Source organism: Pinus tabuliformis, chromosome 9 (assembly GCF_031772625.1).
Source record: "Pinus tabuliformis cultivar Carrire ecotype Pingquan chromosome 9, CPIR1, whole genome shotgun sequence".
In the NCBI taxonomy this organism is placed as follows: Eukaryota; Viridiplantae; Streptophyta; class Pinopsida; order Pinales; family Pinaceae; genus Pinus; species Pinus tabuliformis.
Window position 1 is genome coordinate 970,255,424 of NC_142307.1, and position 17,272 is coordinate 970,272,695.

Consider the following 17,272-nt stretch of genomic DNA (forward strand, 5'->3'; position numbering starts at 1 on the left):
TATAAGCGTCCTTGTTTGATGCCCTAGTACAAAGTCTGTCATGCTATTCTCTTCAACTTGATGCACATAACTTTAGTTGCCCAACTCGTCTTCTTTGGTAGTACCATCGCAACTTTGGCCATTGCATCCTTGCCTTCAGTCAAGTTAGCACCCTTGGTCACCCTACCCTCATATTGCCATCACAGGTCCCTTCCATCATTGTTGCCTCCCCCACTAAAGTTTCGCCAAAGACTTCTCCTTGGATAAACGATATTCCAATGATGAAGTCCACCCAAATATGCATCATATCGTCTTCTTTACTTTGGTGTGCCCTTCTTTCCTTCTTTCCATGAGTCATGCCAAGCACTTAGCCAAATCTCCATTTGGCTAAGCATGACTCACTGATTGCATAAGTTCATCATGTTCCACCCTTGTCTTGGGCACATGCACCTTTTGCTCTAAGGTCAATACCACCCAAACAAGTCCTGCAACAATCAAAATCTTCAATCACATAACTAAATGAAAACATACCTCAATCTTTTAAGTGAAAGTCATCCATCACATGTTCCTCCTGATCAACATAAGGGGAACCATCATACGACTTCCATCAACAACTTCATCTTTCTTCCATGGCCGCGATATGCACAAATTTGGTCCAACTTCGACAAGCTCCATCTTACCAAGTTCTTCCTCTTTTGTCGATAATCTTGCAACACTTGTTTCTTCATACTTGTCCCCATCGTCAACTTCTTCCTTCAATGGTTGCGACATGCCCAAATATGGTTCAACTATGGTAGGAATTGTCCCACCAAAATCCTCTTTCGACACCATGTTCACAACACTCACATCGCACTTGACCATCGGGTCAACTTCCTCTTCATACATCGCAACTTCTTCTTCATCATCATGGCTAGCAGCTTCAACTTGCCCAACTGCCCAACCAAGGGGAAGAATCTCCCTTCTAACCTTATTTTCCAAAACTTCAAGTTCTTCTCACAACCGTGGGCTCTCTTCCTTCATGCGGCCCAACCTTCCCATGAGCTGCATAAGTCTATCACGACCCTCTTGCAACCCTACCATCGTACTGCCCGACCTTTACCCAATTCACAACCTTGATCACAGTTCTTCTTCCAAACTTCAACTTCTACAAAATGCCCACATTCGCAAAGTAGCCTTTGATACCATCTGTCATGGCCCCACACTATGGTCACTTTGAGACCACCGTGGGCGCTCATGCGGCACTGACGATATTTCATCATAGTTATACAACTACTCTAACCCAGACTATGCCTAACCCTTCTACACTTCACCAATTAGTCAATTTTCTAATTTCAATATTCTTATTCAACAATTATACAAACATGCGATATCGTAACTTCAATACAAGCAGCGGAAATAAAACTTCATTAATAGTTTGTGATATCGTAAAGCAGCGGAAATAAACTTCAACATACACAAGTACAAGAATGTGCAATGGGAGGGGGCAACTCCCAAAACACTTTTCCCCTTTGCTTCTTTTATTAAGCTTCAAAGTATTTTACAACAGAGTTACAGAGGGCTAGCCATGATCAAACTCATGTGCTTCCCAAATACAAAGAGCGGTAATAGTTGGCCCTGCCTAACACACTAGCCAAAAGTGCCAATTCTACGATCAAGGCGTGCCCAACCTAAGGTTGGCACCTTGCCCAATAGAAAACCCAGAATCCGCACCCCAATCAAATCAAAAACCCAACTCGGCCTTTGCCATAAATCAAGCTCGCTTGGGCGAGTCGCCCCTCTTTCTGTGATGAACCTTAGCTGCGATTTCTCTTTCTGTGACGTGCACCCTTCCTGTAGTTTTTCAATTCGCATAGACTCACATCTCTGCGATTTGCTTCCTTGAACGCCTCCCTTCCAAGTGTTGAGCTCCTCATATGTGTTTATGCCAAACCATTTACCTTGGTTGACGCCCCTCTAAGTGTTGAGTCAACTTATCGCAAAGTTTGTTGAAACCCCTTCATTCACTTGAGCCGATTCTTCCTCCTCGTGCGGGCACCCCTCCGTGTGGGTGCCTTGCCGTGCATGACACGTGATGCCCAACACCCCACCATCATGCGAGTGTGCCCAGGGCATGTGCCTGTCATGCTGCTGTGTACCACACACCTTGCCCATGTCGACTTGTTCGTTTTCCTTCTCGTTTCACGACTTGCTTGCTCGTCGCATCGCTTCGTTACCCCTCGGTTAGGGCGATCGCGCCCTTGGACGACCCCCGTTCTACCTTGAGCTTGTGTTGGGCCGGTGCACCCATCATGGTGTGCCCGTTATGTTTTTCACCTGCCGCAACGCTTGATGCCCCCCCATCTTGCAGGTGCGCCCCTTTAACTCATGCACGTTGCCTTCCATGTGGACCTGGGCACCCCTTCTACTTGTGGGCGCGCTCGTCGTACTAGGTGCTCATGTGTCGTGCACTCTAAGTCTTTGCTACTTCGGTTTGCCAAGTCAGTTCCTTGTCATGTGGGAGGGCGCCCTGCCTTGTGCAGTTCATGCCCCTCCATGCGATCTATAAACCAACTCAGTTCTCCATGTTGTTTTTTCGCCACTTCTAGTGGGCATGGGTAGTCATGGTGTCACGCCCCTACCCTGGTGGTACTCTTCCAACTGCACGATGGGGGGTGCGACACCACCACCCACTTTCTTTTTAACAATACTTGTAAGTGTGGACTACGCCTACTTTCTATACTTAGTTTATTTTTCAACTTTCCTAAGTATAAAATTCACATACACAGTGGAAACATTCAATTAATCATCTTCATCATTATTACAATTTACACATATGCACAACAGATATTTTAATGGGAGGGGCAACTCCCTGAAATATGAGTCTGCTCGATAATAACAATATTTCACAAATATACAGTTTTACAGTCTTTGCAGGAAACCCCAAGTTTCCTTGGTACAATTTCTGTCACAACCGTGCAACCCGACCTGCACCGTTCAGACTACCCGAACCACTGTTTGGAGTGCCCACCGGTTCTACTGTTCGTCGCAACTTGTTCACTGTCGCACTGTTCAGCACGTCATTCACCTGCAGCTCGTTCAGCCAAACACCCTCAACTCGTTCAGGCTGGCGCCCTCGCCCGATCCGTCGTTCAGACCAACTTCGCCCGTTCAGTCGTTCGGGCAGACACCCTCACACGCCTCGCCTATTCAGTCATTTGGGCGGACGCCCTCGCACGCCCTCGCCCATTCGGTCGTTTAGGCGGACGCCCTTGCTTGTTCGCCTTCGCACGACTTCACCTGAACACCTTCGAACGACCTCACCCATTCAGTCGTTCAGGCGGACGCCCTCGCCCAAACACCTTCGAACGATCGTTCAGACAAATGCCCTCGGACGCCCTTGCCCGTTTGGTCGTTCAGGCTGACGCCCTCGCACGCCCTCGCCTGAACGCCTTCGAACAACCTCGCCCGAACGCCTTCGAACAACCTCGCTCGAACGGTTGTTCAGACAAACGCCCTTGGATGCCCTCGCTCATTCGATCGTTTTGGCCAATGCCCTCGCACGCCCTCACCTGAACACCTTCGCACGACCTGTGGCTTTGTTTTTTGCATTTGCTGCGGCCCAAGAGTCCGCCTACACTTTGCCCAATTTCAGACTCTCCAAGTAGCTCGCCCTCCTAGCTTGCATAAACACTTGGAAACTTTGCTTGATAATTTTTGCCACCATTCCAATGCTTTACTTATATGGTGGTTGGCCCATCGGTTGGGGCGTCGACTCACCAAGCTGACCCACCGTTTCGTCCAACTTGCCCCTCCATTGCGTTAGCCCATGGTGTAGGTGCCCATGTGCGGGACCGCCCCCACATATAAACTTTCCACCGTCCAACACTTAGTCATTTTCGCGATGACTCTTCGTGTCGCACGTTGGCTCGTCTCCTTCGTTCGGTCAGCTCGTCGCACCGTGCGGGTGCGCCCTAACTCGCCGGTTACCACCCAGCTCGTCGCTTGCGCGTCCGTCGTGCGCCCACTGCCAAACGAACCACAACTCGTGCGTGTTACATTCTCCCCCACTCTAAATGGTTGTCGTCCTCGACAACACCGTCATACGACATCGAAAAGTGTTGCTAGCTCCAACATCAAAATGCTCATGTTGCTTGCCTCTGCTTTGCCATCGCATAAACCATAAAGGCTTATGTCTTCCATGAATCAGAAAGTCTCCTCAATCCATGATCATCAACCACTTTTGTCGCAATCCCCACATGTTGCCCCACCGTGGAAGGCTGGTCCCTCCAACTCAAGCTACATGCTCACTGCAACACATCGTGTCGACCTCATCATGTATCGTCATCGTGTGAACTGCTGCCATGATACTCCAACACAATGCTAACACATCTCTGTACACTGCTATAGCCCCCATGACTCGAACTAGTCGGGTGATCGGTCCAACTGTCATGCTCAAACCATGAGAATGCACATCCTCATGCCATCATCAGTCGTTTCTCCTAGCCTCCTGTCACAACATCAACTCAATCAAGAATCCATCTCCATCTCCATCAAAATGTAAGCCATGCCCAGGTCCATGAAGTAAACTCCATCTCGTCTGCAACATGTTGTCCATGATGTTTGGTGTCAATGTGCTACATGAAATCAGCCACATCTATCCCAACATCATCGTCCATATGTGTAAAATCCATCTCCTCAATATGAAGAGATCCTCTCATCAAACCGACTCTCGATATGCCACATCCAGCTCCATGAAGCAACCTCCATCATATCTGTAATGTGCCATCCCTCAAGCCTGCCAAAGAAACAAGTATACACCTATCTCATCATCCATGTGCTGCCCATGATCATAGACGAATCAGCTCCCATGTATAAAAGTGGTCAAGTCTCAGCTCAACCCATGTCCAAGTTTTTCCACCAAGGCATCATCATCGCTACAACTTCATCACTCCAAAGTGTCTCACATCGATCCTCCACATCAAGTCACTCTCTCAAGCACACCCATACATGTACTTCAAAAGTATGCACCCCATCTTGCATCAAAGTCCCTGACCTCAGCTCCTCAATGCCTCAGATCCTCTAAGTCCACCATAATATGAAGTCCCTAAAAGTCACAACCTCATGTCATCATGAGCTCCATGAGTCATGTCCAACCAACATCCTAGCAAGCATACATGTCTCGGCCCAAAGGTCTTTACAAGATGCCTCGGTTCTCCATGTAGTAGGAATGCTCCATAGTCTGCTCACGAATCCAACCAAGTCCACGGCCTTGTTGTACAAGAGTGCACAACATCCCCATCGACTCATAAATCAAACATACCCATGTCACATCAGCAAATCCACCTGCACAACATCCCTGCCTTGGCACTCCTCATTGGATGCCCATAAGTGACACCTCTACAAGTGCTCCTGCATAATGTCCCTGCATAAGACTGCCATGCTCCATGTCTCCAACTCGATGTCCATGACTCAAGTTGCCCATGTTGTCCAACTAAGTAGACCCATCACAACAATCGGTCATCCTCATCCAAGTTTGCATCTTGGTCTAGTGAACTTGGTCACCCAACTCATATTATCATCACATGAGTCTCTTCCACCATGGCTCCCCCACTGAAGGTACCACCAAGACTTCCTCTTGGTCTCGACCATGAGAAGTCCACCCAAGTGTCATCAAACTCAAGTGTGTGCCCTTCTCCAATCTGTCCATGATTCATGCCGGGCACTTAGCCAATTTCTCCATGTGGCTAAAGCATGACCCATTCCTTCACAACGATCATCACGTTCCTCCCTTGTCATAGGCATTTGCACCTTCTACCATAAGGTCACAAACAACCCCAACAAGCTCTGCAACAGTCAATGGTCCTTGCTTCTCCATACAAGGTCTCATCATAGACATCCATGGTAAGATCCTCCATTGCATCGGCATGAATTTGCCCTTCCCTGCATATGGCCCATCTACCAAAAGCTCAACTGAAACACAAATATAAGTAGTACTTACTTCATCATGAGGCTCCCCCATGTGAGTATCCTCATCGACCAATGCCTGCAAATTGCATGATCCTGGTCCAACTTGAACAATTTCAAGTTCATCCTCCATCGTTGTCATATCTGCAACATCCTCAAACATCATGGCTTCTTCTTCTTTGTCATCACAATCTACAGCTACACCCTGCTCCATTGCCCAACCAAGTCGAAGAAGTTCGTCTTCAACATTCCTTTCTAAGACTTCAAGTTCATCTCAAATTCGTGGGTTCTCCTCTTCCATCAACTTCAACCTATACAAGGTCAGCAAGAGCTTCCCTTCGCATTCTTCCAAACTTGCCATGTCTTGTCGTTCAACTTGGCCCAAGCACGAAGCTTCACCCATGCTAAACCTGTCACGAAGTGTAGCACTTCAATCTGCAATTCTGAATCACCAAAGCTTGCAAAATACGAAGCTCTAATACCACCTGTCACGTAGTGCAGTGGGATCAGCTTTTCTGCAAATCCGATTCTCTGAATCAGGGCTCTGATACCACCTGTCACGCCCCTACCTTGGCGGTACTCTTCCAATCGCACGATGGAGGGTGCGACACCACCACCCACTTTCTTTTTAACAATACTTGTAAATGTGGACTACGCCTACTTTCTATACTTAGTTTATTTTTCAACTTTTCTAAGTATAAAATTCACATACACAACGGAAACATTCAATTAATCATCTTCATCATTATTACCATTTACACATATGCACAACGAATATTTTAATGGGAGGGGCAACTCCCTGAAATATGAGTCTGCCCGATAATAACAATATTTCACAAATATACAGTTTTACAGTCTTTCCAGGAAACCCCTAGTTTCCTTGGTACAATTTCTGTCACAACTGTGCAACCTAGCCTGCACCGTTCAGACTACTCGAACCACCATTTGGAGTGCCCACCGGTTCTATCATTCGTCGCAACTCGTTCAACGTCGAACTTTTCAGCACGTTGTTCGCCTGCAGCTCGTTCAACTGAATGCCCTCAAATCGTTTAGGCGGACGCCCTCGCACGCCCTCGCCCATTCGGTCGTTTAGGTTGACGCCCTCGCACGCCCTCGCCCGTTCCGTCGTTTAGACCCAACTTCACCCATTCAGTTGTTCGGGCGGACACCCTCACATGCCCTCGTCCATTCAGTCGTTCGGGCAGACACCCTCGCACGCCCTCGCCCGTTCGTTCGTTCAGGGGGGTACCCTCGCAAGCCCTCGCTCGTTCGCCTTCACACGACTTCACCCGAACACCTTCGAATGACCCTGCCTGTTCAGTCGTTTAGGCGGGCGCTCTCGCACGCCCTTGCCTGAACGCCTTCGAACGATCGTTCAGACAAACGCCCTCGGACGCCCTCACCAGTTCGGTCGTTTAGGTTGACGCCCTCGCACACCCTCACCTGAACGCCTTTGAACGACCTTGCCCGAATGCCTTCAAACGACCTCGCCCGAACAGTTGTTCAGACAAACGCCCTCGAATGTCTTCGCCTGTTCAGTTGTTCAGGCCAACGCCCTCGCCTGAACGCCATCGCACAACTTGCAGCTCTGTTTTCTACGTTTGTTGTGGCTCCGTGCTACGGCCCAAGAGTCCACTTGCACTTCGCCCAATTTCAGACTCTCCAAGTAGCTTGCCCTCCTAGCTTGCATAAAAATTTGGAAACTTTGCTTGGATGATTTTTGCCACCATTCCAACGCTTTACTTATATGGCAGTTGGCCCATTGGTTGGGGCGTCAGCTCACCAAGCCAACCCACTATTTCGTCCAACTCGCCCCTCCGTCGCGTCGACCCATAGTGTGGGCGCCCATGTGTGGGACCACCCCCACATATAAACTTTCCACCACCCAACACTTAGTCATTTTCGCGATGACTCTTCGTGTCGCACGTTGGCTTGTCTCCTCTGTTCGGTCAGCTTGTCGCACCGTGCAGGCGCGCCCCAACTTGCCGGTTACCACCCAGCTCATCGCTTGCCCGTTCGTCGTGCGCCCACCGCCAAACGAATCACAACTTGTGGGCGTTACACATGGGCTCTCGTTGGCCTTGGGTGCCAACTCGAGGCCTTGACACCAACCTTGTCGTGCGAGCAAAATGACCTTCGCACGATGCCTTCGTGCATCGGCTCACCCCACAACATCACAACTTGTCACTTGTTTTGCAAGCCATCGCCCAAGTTCTCTGTGAATGCCCATCTGTTTTATTGCCATGTTATGCACACAAACTTTGGGCATGCCCGCCCTCATGTCTTTGGGCGTGTTCGTGGCGTGCACATCACATCTCGCCCAACACCTTAGTTCGTTGGGTGCGTCCTTGTGCTGTTATGTCATTCAGTGGGCGCCCTCATTCGTTCCACCGAACTCGCGCTTCACTTAGCCTTCTTTTTTTCACCACTTGGACGTGCTTTTGGGCACATTCAAGGCCAGAGCCTTACAGATGCAAAGTGGGGTGTTACAAGCATCATTGTCAAAAAAACATTTAAATTTGCTCTCAATATGATCATCTCTTCCAATTTCTTTGTTCATTTTCCATTTCTTATAGTTATCCCTTGATTTTCATTGTAGTTGGGAATCTTGCAATTATCACAAAATTTATTAATGGTTGGGAATACACTTCCCATATTTGGCCATTATCTTTTGTGAAGTAATAGTTGCATTGATTACTCTTATGTCAATCCATCCCTTGATGTTTGCTTTTTCTTTAACAAAAATGAGAAAGTTTGTTTTGGATTTTTGTGCTCAGTCACATTGCCACTCATTCTTCCAAGTTTTCACCAATTACCTCCCCAAGACCTTAGTAAATTCTATTGCAAAAGCTCTAAGGACTAGATCATTATTCTCTTAGCTAAGATTTGTGTACTGCCTTTTTTTAATCTCTACTTATCAATTTATCAATTATATGAGCAAACTGTAAAGAAGAATGCACGTTCACAACCTCTAATATTTGATAGGCCAATGCAATTCACATTTATATACTATCATTTTCTCATGTCCTTAAAGCATCTTATCAATTGCCAGCAACTACATGGATTTTAAATTGGGAGACATGACATAAAACCTAAAATTTCATTAACCAATAGGCATTTAAGCAAAATATAATATTAGTTAAACAAATAAACGCCATCAAACATTATATCAAAACCATAAATGGTACGAGGGATTGGTGATAAAATTACTCAAAACTTAAAAGATAATTTACACTGGAAATTATGAAAGCCATGTTTTATATTGAGTATATTTGAGCATTTAAGCAAAATATAATATTAGTTCAACAAACACCATCAAACATCATATCGAAACCATAAATGGTACATAGTTTTAAAACTCCGATTCTGACTCCGACTTGGCCGAGGATCGACTCTGACTCCGACTTCGAAATGGTAATGACTCAGTCGGCTTGATTTCAATGACTCGGTCGTTGTAAAAAATACATTAAATATTTATTTTTTTCATAAAAAAACATAATTTTAAAGATTTTAAACATAATTTTAAAGATTTTCATTCATGTTTCCAAACACACAGCATTATAATATAGATGGAAGACAACATATGATCAAAGTAGGCTCATGAACCAATCCATTATATCAAAATGGTACCCAATGGCAATACATAGTCAACTGTCATACATGATCAAAGACTCAAAACAAAAAACACATAACCAAGGAGGCTAGAAATGGCCTCTACAACAAAAGTAAACTGTGACGGTGACCAGATTCTAGTACTAGTACTACTTAGTACTGGCTAGTAGCTACTGCCAGAGGAGCCAAGATCATGTCGATCAATCTCTGGATCATCATCATCAGAGTCAGACAGGGGGCCCCATGGCTCCTCCTCATTATCATCATCTCCAACTGCAACTGTAGAAGTGGTACCACTAGTAGGCTGTGCAACTGCAGCAGATGCAAGCTGAGATAGAGTAGATATGCGGCTGCGCTTCTGTCATGGCTGAGCAGAGGAAGCACCTACAACTGGAGTCCTTGCTGGCTGTGATACTGAGGTTGGTGGATTGGGATCTGCATTCAACTGAACAGGCTGAAGTTGAACAACATGTTCAAGTTCAACTGATGTCTCGAAATCTAAATCTAAATCAAGATCCTCATCAAGATCAAACTCTGTTGGACGACTCTCCACTACCCAATCTGAAGTTGGATCAATGTCTTCCAACACAATGGGATCTGAATCAGGTCTTTTGTTCAGCAAATGGTTTCGTCTGAGCTGAAGGTTGTATTGGACATAAATTAGATCATTTAACCGTTTTTGATCCAAACGGTTTCTCTTCTTTGTGTGAATCCTCTCAAAGACAGAACAATTGCGCTCACACCTAGATGCACTGCAAGTTTGACTCAAAATACGAATTGCAAACCTTTGCAATTCAGGACAATGGCCACCAAAGGCCTCCCACCTTTGTGCTGCAAAAAACATAGGAGTGTAATGAGTTAGCTCAACAAAATTACAAATTATATCTAACTTTCAAATTATAAACGATTTAACAAACTTTAAAAAAAAAGTAAAACTATTAAGAATTTGAAAATTGAAATTTTTGTTTACCTGGCTCATCTGCTTCTCTTGCAATCTTTGCTAGGTTCTTCCCAAAGGTACCTGATGCATTGCTGAAGATATTGGCCTATCGGTGTATCTCCAGCTGATCAGACTCCAATGGGATCATGCGATCAATGCAATCAATCAGTCCATCTCTGACCTCCCACCTCAAAGCTCCTGACTCCTTAGCTTTATAATGATACCGTGGGTTCAAAAAATACGCAGCTGCATGTATAGGGCGATGGAGTTGATTGTTCCATCTTTCATCAATGATTACCCAAATGGGCCCATACTTTGCCACTCTACCCTTGTATACCGTCTTTATTTGCTCCTTTGCTCGATCCATAGCCTCATAAATGAAGCCCATAGCCAACCTTTCCCCATCCACCAACCGCAACACCTTAACTAGTGGCTCAGCAAACTTCACAATCTCTGCTGCCTTTCTCCAAAAAGTTTCTTCATAGACTTTCCTTTTCAATTCTTTACCTTCCGGTTTGTTAGACCAATTGCTTTGATTCCATTCATCACTGGAAAACATCTTTTGCAAGTTTCTATGTTGGGAAAGCATAGATTGCAATGTCAAAAAATGTGTAGCAAATCTAGTGATGGCAGGCCTAATAATATCCTTGCCCCCAGTGTGTTTCCTCATGAGGCTCAAAACCAATGTATGATTGTAGATAAATTTTGTTATGCTTTTGGCATGACCTATAGTGTTTTTGACCCAATCTAATTTTCCAATATCCTCAAGCATGAGGTCTATGCAATGTGCAGTGCATGGGGTCCAAAAGATGGTCTTGTGTTTTTCCTCTAACAGTTTACCAGCAAGAACATAGTTAGAGGCATTATCTGTGATGATTTGAACAACATTAGCCACCCCCACCTCCTCAACAACCTGATCCAATAGCTGAAACAACAAGTGGTCATTTTTTACCTTATTAGATGCATCAACTGATTTTAAAAAGATGGTTCCCTGTGGGCAGAAGACAAGAAAGTTTATGATGGTATGGTTTCTTTGATCAGTCCATCCATCTAACATGATGGTACACCCTGTTCTTGCCCATGAGTCCTTGAACTCTTGCAAATACTCATTAATGGATTGAATTTCTTTCTGCAAACGAAACCCCCTTAGCTCATACATAGTAGGGCCTTTGAAGCCTTTTCCAGCAGCATGTATGGCATCAAACATAGGCTCATAATATGGTGAACGAGCAGCATTAAAGGGGATATCAGCATCATACCACCATCTAGCTATGTACTCACAAGCATTCTCCCTCAATTCTTTCTTCCAATGGTCATCTAAAGTGGGCTGCATTTGAGTTTTAATAACTTCAAGACCATGTGCATCTGATGGAGAGGAGGGAGTGAAATAACTTTTGATAGTCACATCACTATTTTTCAAATTCATTCTACCCTTTCCCTTATCTTGAACAGAACCAAAAGAGGGAGGAACATATTGGAAAGGGTTGGATGTATCAGTTTGAGGGATAGAAGAAGAACCCTCAAAATCATAATGGGGGTTGGTAGCCATCATTTTTTGTATCTCCCTCTTCCTCCCAATTTCAGCCTATATGTCTCTTTGCCTAGCCTTATCTTCTTTAAATTTCTCAAAGCTGGCCAACAAATGCTTCCTAATCTCCCCAATTTCTGGTGAGGTACATGGGGTAATTTGGCCTCTAATCCCTGCCAAGTGTTGTTTCAGCCTATTAATGCCCCCAGGACCTTCCTTAATTTTCCTATGGCAAAATTTGCATTGCATTTGACTATCAACCATTTCAAAATATGCCCAAGCAGGATCTCTTGCTCTAGGTGCCACTTTTTGACTAGGAAATGAAAGCAAACAATCTGAAAATGAAAAAAACAAAAAAAAAACATTGATTCAATGTTCATTTATTTGACAAAAAACACTCTCTAAGCTTTCTAGATATGCACCTAAATTTACTAAGCAAAAACAGATTTATAGAGGTGAAAAAAAATACCTCCAGGCACAAACTGCCTCCTCAAGCTTGCTCCAAGAATCAACTCCTTAATGCTGCTCCAAATGGCTGCCCAAGAAGCTCCTCACTCCAGCTACAATGCTCCTCCAAGACTCCTCACTGCTGCTCCAAAAACAAGCTCAAGAACTGCTCACTAACTCTCAAAGAAGACTCTCACTCAAATGCATAAGATTGTTGTGAGAGAATGAGAGCACTTGAGTGTGTTAAATAGGGTTTGGGAGGGGGAAATGGACCCCAAATGACATTTAGCAAATTCATATAACTCCTTGGAGTCCAAACCAATCAGAAAACACTTTAAAAATCCATTAAAAAAATATTAAAACGCTGTTTAACGTGTTCTGGGCCGGCTTTTTGTGACTCGGCCGAGTCATAATGGAAACGGCCGAGTTAGCAGTCATGGGTTACTCGGCCAAACGAACCGTTCCAAAGGCTGGGTCATTGCAGAGGGTATTGGCTCGGATCAACTCGGTCGTTTCGGTATCGAAGCTGCCGTTTCTTAAAACAATGAAATGGTATGAAGCATTGGTAATAAAATTAATCAAAAGATAATTTACACTAGAGACTGTGAAAGACATGTTTTACATTGAGTATATGTAATCTATGTTCTAGAAATCAATTTAACCCATAACATTATTGTTTAACACAAAACAGTATATAAATCAAACATCTTTACAAACTTCACTCAAAAGATTGAGAAAGAACATCAAATACCATAGACATGAAACCACATATATCTATCTCTTCTGTCTTATCTTTTCATGATCATGTATGCCCATTTTCTTTCTATTTGTTCTGTCTTTCGATTTCATTGCAATTATAACTTTTTGTTGTATAGATCGCATAGGTTCATGAGAGGTTGACACACAAAAATCAGCCCCAAACTTTTTATGTTAACTTGAACACATAATTAAAATTTGCATCTAAGAATTACTATATTGTGTGAAGTATTTGACAAATCCAATTTGTCTATAAACATGTTCTAAAGGCTTAAATTTATCATCATATCCAAATAACATGTTAAAAATATTACATTCATGAAGTGCTGGATTGTGTCAATTTGGCATAAGTCCATATTGGTGAGTTTGTTTATAAACATGTAATTTTACAACTTGAGTCATGCCTGACAAAGGAATAGCATGCATATATTACTTTGAAAGCATTGAAAGCATGTGCATTTCTTGCCCCTTTCAATTACTTTGAAAGCATATATGTATTTCTTGCCCTTTTTAATTACTTTGAAAGGATATATGTATTTGTTGCCCTTACCAGTAATCTCCACAAGAACAAAATCCATTATTAAAGTGATGGAAACGGTTTGTATCTCTCACAATAATTTCTCGGCCAACAGTCTTGGAGATGAATTTAGTGGTGTTGTGGCAATCACTACACACACGAAGGTTCTTCATGATTCGGATGGGGGTGCCTGGGCTTGTATTGATAATACCAAAAGCAATGGCCAGCTTCTCACTATGGCTGCATAGCATGTTTTTCTTCACCTCCTCCTCCACATCATGCAGAACAAGATTTGTGTTAGGCACATATCCTACCTCCTCCATTTGCCTATACAAGGTTTCTAACATTGCATAAATTTTTTCAGACTGAACATGGGTTCTGTCCCCCACGAGGAATGTATGAACTTCTCTATTTACCTCGATAAAACTACATCCAGGTGGTTTCTTCATTTCTCTCTCTTTCATCATTGTCCTCAACTTTGCTACATCCTCCCACCTGCCTGCCTCAGCATAAATGTTTGACAACAATACATAACATCCAACATTGTTTGGTTCTAACTCGAAGAGTTGTTTTGCCACTCGTTGTCCTAACTCAATATTGCAGTGAATTCTGCAGGCCCCAAGTAAAGCGCCCCACACGACGACATTGGGCTCTAATGGCATATTTTTGACAAGGTTATGTGCTTCATCTAGATGCCCTGCTCGCCCAAGAAGGTCAACCAAGCAGGCATAATGCTCCAGCTCAGGTGCAAGGCCATAATCGGACTTCATACACTCAAAGTATTGCCAGCCTGCATCTACTAGCCCTGCGTGAGAGCAGGCATTCAAAACACCGATGAAGGTGATGCGATCAGGCTTTGTGCCTTCCTGTTGCATTTGGGAAAACAGCACAAGAGCGTCCTCACCCTGCCCATGAATTCCATATCCCAAAATCATTGCATTCCATGACACCACATTTCGATTCAACATCTTGTCAAACACTTGCCGAGCAATGTCTATATGGCCACACTTGGAATACATGTCTACAAGCCCAGTGCCCACATAAACATTACATTCAAAATCATTTTTTATCACATAACTGTGGATTTGCTTGCCTTGTCCCACAGCAGATAAATCTACACAAGCGGGCAGAACACTGACCATTGTGATTGAGTTGGGTTTTATGCCTTGGATTTGCATTTCATTGAAGAAATTCAAGGCTTCATGGGAATGACCATTCTGAGAATAACCAGCAATGATTACATTCCACGAAGCAACATTTCGTTGGTGCATTCTTTCAAACAATGTATGGGCTATGTTGATATCTCCACATTTCGCATACATGTCTACAAGCCCAGTGTCCACAATAACATTAAATTGAAATCCATTTCTTATTACATAACTGTGGATCTGTTTACCTTGTTCCAGAGCCAATAAATTGGCACAGGCAGGCAAAACACTGACTATGGTTACTGCATTAGGTTTAATGCCCTGGACTTGCATTTCATTGAAGAATGCCAAGGCTTTTTGGGATTGGCCATTCTGGGAATAACCAGCAATGATTGCAGTCCATGACACAACATTTCGTTTAGGCATTCTTTCAAACAATTTGCAGGCAATGTTCACATTACCACATTTGGCATACATGTCTACAAGCCCAGTACACACTACAACATCAGATTCAAATCCACTTCTTAGTGCATAACCATGGATTTGCTTACTTTGTTCCAAACCTAATAAATTAGCACAAGCCGGCAAAACACTAGCCATTGTGATTGAATTGGGTTTTATACCCTGAACTTGCATTTCGCTGAAAACTGCGAGGGCTTCATGGGGAAAGCCATTCTGAGAATAACCAGCAATCATTGCATTCCAGGACACAACATTTCGTTCAGACATTCTGTCAAACACTCGGCGAGCATTCTCCAAACTCCCGCACTTGACATACATTGAAGCGAGCGCAGTACCAACATAAACATCCGACTCCAAACCCCTTGCAATGATTTCTTGATGAATGTCCCTGCCCGCTTGCAAATCTGAAAAGCTGCCGCATGCATTGATTAAAGAAATAATTACCAACCTGTCTGGCTCTATGCCTACGCGTTGCATTTGAGAATACATTCTGAGCGCTTCGCGGCAGAGGCCATTCTCTACATAGTCTCTAATCAAGTTGTTCCATGATAAGACATCGTGCTGGTTGTGTTCGTGTGTATTGCTTTGCGTGGATAGATTTCGGTTTCCATATGCAGTGGCACCTGCTGAATCGCATTCTCTTTTCTTTTTCACTTTATTCCCTTGCCGGTGTTTCACTGTTGCTGCTGCAACAACGGTGAAGGCAGGAGTTTGACGACGGCCATAAATATAAAGATGATAAGTATTGGTATGCAAAACTAAGGGCAGATGCATATGCGTGTGAGCCTTGTATCTGTGAAAGGAAATTTCATTAGTACACGGAGATAAGGATACGGAAGAAGGAAAAAATGGCAACAGATCCATCCTGCAAAAGGCAAGGGGAAGGCAGCACAAGGAAATTATTACAGAGAAGCGTGATTGTTCTATCTATAGAATTTAGTTTCATATGGAGTGTAGAACATCCAAAAAAAAATGAAAGCAAACTTTTCTATAGTGAGCTAATTGTATGGTGGGATCTAGTGAAAATCAAGGTTCTAGGTTTAAGAGTGGTCTAAATAGGCATGATAAACCAAATTTAGAAATTTTGGTAAGATTTTAAAAAATTGTAGAAATTTTGTGAAATCTAGGTTAGAGGTGTCAAAGCTTCAAGATTTTGGGTGCTTCAAGGGTTTTTGATGGTGCTGAATCTATTTCCACCATAAAAAACAATTTAAATACTTTTATAGTTAGCTTTAAAAAAATGATAAAAATAAAAAAATTTCGTAGCAAAATTGTGGCCTTAGTGGATAACAACTTACCTTTGTCATGGTTTTTTGGAGATATATAATTATGATATTTTTAGCTATTTATCTATATGATGTTAATATTTATTTCTAGGAGATTATGATTCAAATCTAGAGTATGTATATTTTTATGACTTTTTTCCTTACCATAAAATTAGGATATATATGTATAATGGTTAAGAACTTGTGTTTCTTACTAAGAGATCTTATGTTTAAATTCAGAAGAGGTAGAGTGAGTAAATTTTCATAGAATTTTTGTTTTTTTTTTCTCTTGCCATAAAATTGGGTGAAGCCACTCCACAATCCATTGATAACAAAAACTCATGTCTTGGCAAGGGTCGAGATGTCTAGAAACACTCCCTTTGGGAGTCCCACACTAGGGGTGCCTCGCACTTGAGCTTCCTCACAGTGGGCCAATATTACTTATTTAACATTTTAGTAGTCAAATCGTTGTGTGGAGGCCAATCCCTTGTTTCACAAACAAAAAGGTCTCATATACCAATTTGGTGTCTAACTTGACTATGACATGAAAAAAATAGACTAAATTAGGAAAATATGAGTAATTGTGATTTTTGGAGGTTATACATAGTCTATTTTTTATGAGAAATTTTAATTTGCCTTAAAAATCTTGGAAATATGATGTATTTTTCATAATTT

The 17,272-nt window shown here is 43.3% G+C and overlaps 1 pseudogene; it reads right to left on the reverse strand.

Annotated features, from left to right (window-relative positions):
- Nucleotides 1–13,501: 13,501 nt before the first annotated feature.
- On the reverse strand, nucleotides 13,502–16,358 carry LOC149151955 (pentatricopeptide repeat-containing protein At3g12770 pseudogene; annotated as a pseudogene).
- Nucleotides 16,359–17,272: the final 914 nt, after the last annotated feature.